Here is a 5,845-nt window from a genome sequence, read left to right on the forward strand (position 1 = left end):
CAGTCTTGCAAGTTGCAATCTCCTGGCAGTAATGGTCCCCTAGTGGGACTTGTGACCATGTACCACGACAAAGACAATGTACAGAGTAACCAATATTTTAGAATTAAATTTAAAATACTGTATACCATATGCTAAATGAATGAATATCCAATTTATACATTTGTTTCTATATTATTTGTAGTTGTTAATTTAATTGTTTAAATTTTATATAATTTGAGAACTGATTTAGCATACTCAGTTACATAATATCCCATTGTGATTTGTAATGACGTTACAGGGTCATCATTCTCTCGAGGTTTAGCGACATGCCATTGTAATGCACATGGTTTAGGATGATTCCTAGACGAATTCTTCATTTTATTACTCTCCTTGTATTTCACAAAAGTTATCGGATGGCACAGATAGACAAAGAAGAATAAGTTTTTTTGTACCTATATGAAGAAGAAGGTACAGTATTAATATGCTCTGGATTTACTGTATGTTGTTTAATGTCATGTGTTCTCAGTGGTCAGTTTGTGCTCATAACATGTTAATGAACACATCTTACTCACCTACTACTAGAGAAAAGATAATATCTCCACAACTTGCTGAGTTGTGTAGGATCAAGATACAAGGGGCTTAGATGCTAATCCAAGTTTCCGGATTACTGTAAGTGATGCAGGTAATCCCAACTAAGTTGTTTTAATTGGAAGCGGTTGATATGTATAATCATAATTTTTTTTTTTTTTTTTTTTTTTTTTTTTTTTTCTTTTTTTTTTTTTTTCTTTATTCAATTTTATTGGCACTTACAAAAACATCAGACACAAATAAAAAAAGTAAGCAAAAGGATACAGTAGGTTCCACAGACTCAAGGTCCAAACTAAGGGAAAACGCCCTGGACAAAAAACATCATACTGTATTAACATAAAAAATACATACTGTATAAACTCTCATATATAAATACGATAATTGATAAATACAAGATTTATGGCACACTTAGAACGCTAAATCAGGAGTAAAAACATCAACTTGGAAAAAGGGAGGTAAAATCAAGTAAAAATATGAAAGACTTGGAGAAGTTTTTAAATCCACCTCTGCTTCATGCTGAAGTTGTCATTGATTAATTAGTACAGATTTGTTTAAAGATTTTCTAAAGACATTGACAGTCAAAAAAATCAAACATTCACTTAGTTTGAATTGTTCAAAACAAGCATACTATAGTAGGTCTATTCTAATTCCACATTCCAAAAGTAATTAAAAGAAAAACAGTTTTAGTGAAGTAATTTATTAATCTGACTATGACAAACCTATTTAATTTGCACATACAGTATTATTATTATAATGAAACATTTACGGTACTGTAAAAAGAATAACAATATAAATTGCCTTGGAACATCAAAATGTCCCAGAGTAACCTTGACCTGAGGTTAGACCCTCAGTAGGCCTACAGTACCTTGATAAAGTTAATGAGTTGTTTCCCTGCTTGATTGAAGTAGGAATTGCTTGGTAGGCGCCTGGGCCGACAGTCACATCACAACCCTTGACCTTTTAAATCAGGAATTTCACTGACATATTGATTAATGATTGCTTATTGGTTCTATTTGCACTGTAATGTAAAGTGTGGGTGAGTTTCATAAGGGGTATTCCAAGTCTGCATGGAGTTTGTGCAGTAAACTAATGTTTATGGAAACCAGTGGCGACATCAAGATTGTTTTAGTAACTTAAGGTAACCAAATAGTTTCCTGCCTAGTGTATCAATCAATTATTCAATCAATAAATCAAATTTTAAGGAGTATACATAGATTATCTAAGATATTCATGATACAGACAAACAAATCCCACAAATTATAGCCAAGCTGTACATATTGATACACAGTAAAGATTGCTTATACAGTAAGTCAACTTTCCTAACTCGAATAATTTCTAAGTCGATATTATTCTATCTTATTGCATGTGAAGAGTTGAACAATTTTTCAATGCAATTTTGTATTCGAGGAAGTTCAGCTGATCAGAAGGATAGTCCTGTGATTTTGTTTACTGGTTGTTTCATGTTTTCCTCTTAAACTTTATCCCTCATTTCTCACTTTAACATTTTTTCTAATGCTAATTCTAGACATTTTCTCTATTAATGAAAATACTTGAATATTAACGAGCTTGCTGGCAGGCCATAATTAGCCTGCTGGATAAAGAACTTCATGATTCATAAATTTAGTAGACCAGCCGTAGACGTTGTATAGATTGCTGTCTGTCTGTATAAACTTGATGACATAATTATAATTTTTATTTCAACGTTTTGTCTGACGATAGCATGATTAGCATGCAGGAAGAGTCTATGTAATGTATCTTATGTTCATTTTCACTGTGTTTCTTATGACTTGCTGCATGCAAGTAGGCCAATGTTTCTTCTCTCAGAGGTGTATGCTTAGAATCTCATTATTGATAAATGATTGAACTGGTTTCCTTCTTTAACCTACTTTTTAAAATTGTTCATTTTTTTGTATTATTTTTTTTAATACATTATTTTTTGTTAATCCATATTTTTAAAAACTTAAACTCATAATTTCATTCAGTTGATTTTCTTTGGTGGTCATTTTGACTTCCTTTCACACTCCATAAATACCTTTCATTCAAATGATGACATCTGTGCTCTTGAACATTATTTGAATAATAATTTATGTTTTTTTTAAAGTTCCATAGGGCCTATCATTTGATGTGACAGTGATCCCGAGTATATTTGTGTAATGAGTCGGTATCCTTAACAATCAAAAATAATAAACAAAATACTAAATAACCTGTAATTATAATAATTAATATTAATGGTGAGTTTTTTCTTCAATTCATCGATTGATAACTATTTAAATTTGTGAGCTGTACCTGTAGCAGATAAACAGTAGTGTTATTCTCATCAGCATATAATACGACCCCGGAGTTTGAAAGGATTTTTTGGACAATTTTTGTCTGTTGGACGTACAGTATAAGACAGCCCTCTGTTTCACCATAAAATTCCTACTTTTATCTGCTCTTTATGGTCTTTAGTCTTGATTGATACGGCATCTACATGACTAAAACTGGAGCCAAATATAGGGCTAATTTCCAAATTTTACCATTTTATGAGCTGTTAAATGTTTATCAAAATCTTATTTCCCCGCATTTAAAATTGCATTCATTCATACAGTTTAATATTAGCTTTATTTCAGAAGTAAATTTGTGTGTTACAGATGAGCCACACATGAAACGAACTTGATTTAAAAATCAAAAATTTGTATGTGTTGCGCATGTAAGACCCCCTGTTTTTCATTCGTAATTTGCTATTTTAAGCCTTGTCTTATAAGCAAAATTATACGGTAACATAAAATTAATTGATAACAAGGAATCTAGCAAGTTTATGAACACTCTCAAATAGCAAAACTCATTCCTTTCACAAAGTTGAACAAAGGATCATAAAAAAAAATATATCCATTTGGCTTTTGCTGTGTATTGATGTCTAATATGTTACCTAGGCAGCATTAGTCTGTCGCCATTGGTGATTTATGACAGGCACCTTGTAAATACACTATTGTTCATGCATCAGTGAATTAAGACCATTATCCTTTTTATTTAAATACAACATCCTCAAGAATTCACTTTCTTTTATGGAAGGCAACTCTAAGCTTTAAAAGCTTTTAATTTTCAGCTGCGAAGTACAAGTACATAGTTGCCTGCTGATAAATAATCAACACCTTACACAGATTATTAATGAGTTAGAGATACCATGCTGAGCTCTGTTGCTAAAAATATCTGATGACATCATCATCGAGTGACAACACGGCAGGATTGTCGTGTGTGTAACCTTCCCTGGGAAAGCAATGTGTATGGTACAGTAGTACTGTAGTATAGCCTACACTGAGTCATACAGTAGCTACAGTAGACCACAAAATACTGTTTTTCGTATAGGCTCTACTGTCTTCACATCTTGTTGACAGCTGCAAAACCCTGGCCTGTTCGTTTTTGTTGGCTACACTTCATGGTAGACGATCCAAATCAATGGTAAGTCTAAGCCTAGAATATCTTGGATTTTCATTTGATAAATAAATTGTTATCAAGGAAATTGTTGATGTCTGTGAAGTGGGTCATTGACTCAGATGATTGAGGTCAATCTTCTCTATTATTCTGATATCTCAGTATTCAGATAATGGTCCAATTATTTGTATTAACAATTAATCGAGCAGTTTAAAGATTTCGAAAGGAATACAGTGAAAGTATTATGAGCACTGTTTCACTAACACAGTCAGCTATTTTATGCTTTAGTTGTTGATGTTGTTATTTGAATGATTTTTTTTGTTGAATACATTAATGGAGTTCGTATGATTTACATGGAACCATTAATTAAATTTTAGTTTTTATGTTCATTATCTTTGAGTATATTCATTGAGGACTGGTAGTGGTAGCAAGAAGGGCGTCTAAGTACAGTATAGGCAAATGTTATACTATACTTAGGACTTAGGTAGTCAAGGGATTTAACCATTTACATACTGTATTTCCATATTTATTTTGTAAATGTCAATTTTTAGATAATTTGAATTAAATTAATTTTTTATATAAAGAGGGATACAATTTATAGAGTCTATTGTATATCGCACTACTGTATAAATACTGTACATTAAAACATACCTGTAAATGATAAGTATAATAATAATTATTATTATTGTTATCGAAATTTATTGTTATTTTCACTGGAATATACATGACAAAATGTTTTTCATATTCAATGTTTGTTTAATTGGGGTCTTAAAAATTACAATTCAAACAATCCAGTGTTAAATAGGTGACCATGATGCAATTAGAAATGCCTGCTAAGAGTTCCACTTGCTTTGTGAGCACTGAATTTAGACAAGCGAGGCTTCTGCGAGTGGGTAGAGCATTTCCGTTAATTTGCGCATCGTGAGCTAGTTAGTTAATAGTTCGATACAGAAATATAAATTATTATTATTATTAATTATTATTATATACTCTCGGATATTATACGCTAGCATTTCAATGCTTCTGTAGTAATTGTGAGAGAATTTCTATGGAATTTATCAATATTTTTGTCAACTAATTTTGTTAAGCGGATTAGGATGATTATTGGTAGAATGAACAATTATTATCATATCATTGACAGGTATTGTGTTTTAACAAGCTTGCCATTGGAAGGAATACATTTCAAACTGCAGTGGCTGGTTGGAATGTGCCAGTTTGCTATGCTAATCTTTTTTTTTTTTAACATAGGCCTATTCTTGTTTCATTGTGTTTTTTGATGACCATTTTAATGTATGTATTTTTATTCTGCCTTGTCTGTGGTTTACAAAGGAAGTCAGTGTTGATAGGTTGATTGGGCTCATGAATGTTGAAAAAAAGGAATTTAATCCCAGTTACACAAGCTGGATCAATCTTCGACCACAGGAGGGGAGGGGAGGGGGAGGGGGAGGGCGTTTTTAATAGAGCATTAAACTCAGAGGTAACTCATCTAGTACTCTTAAATTGTCAAAACATCACTATTTTCTTATTTACATATCTTATATCAGTATGACTTGCCTAGTTAAAATATTATAATCCTGTAACCAAATACTGTACTGTTTAATATACTGTAGTTAACTGTTCAATTTGATCTCTATACAACTTAGCTCTATGTTCTAGATGACTGCAGATGAGCAGTGCTGTATTCATAGGACAGATGGTGATCTTATCTCATTGTCTTTGGGATTTAATAAAGCATAAATAATTATATAATTTGAATAGTGAACAAAAGGTAATGGGATCGAGCTTGTGGAAGAATTGTGAGTACTTTTCCCGATGCTGTTAAAAGTTTATTAAGCCTTGGTCGTCACATTGATAATTTCTACAGTAC

The 5,845-nt window shown here is 31.9% G+C and overlaps 1 protein-coding gene across 3 annotated transcripts in view; it reads left to right on the forward strand.

Annotated features, from left to right (window-relative positions):
• The window catches only part of LOC117111679 (centrosomal protein of 170 kDa protein B-like), a 29,336-nt gene that overhangs the window by 2,706 nt on the left and 20,785 nt on the right, over positions 1-5,845 (forward strand). Inside the window, exon 2 of one of the 3 annotated variants that reach the window (XM_033254656.1) lies at positions 3,913-4,005. The exons of the other annotated variants lie outside the window; for them this stretch is intronic. The gene's annotated coding sequence lies outside the window, so the exon portion shown is untranslated. The remainder of the gene's footprint in view (positions 1-3,912; positions 4,006-5,845) is intronic. 3 annotated transcript variants of the gene reach the window in all.

This window comes from Anneissia japonica, unplaced genomic scaffold (assembly GCF_011630105.1).
Source record: "Anneissia japonica isolate Jap-2015-1 unplaced genomic scaffold, ASM1163010v1 scaffold287923_len1623670_cov205, whole genome shotgun sequence".
Taxonomy (NCBI): domain Eukaryota; kingdom Metazoa; phylum Echinodermata; class Crinoidea; order Comatulida; family Comatulidae; genus Anneissia; species Anneissia japonica.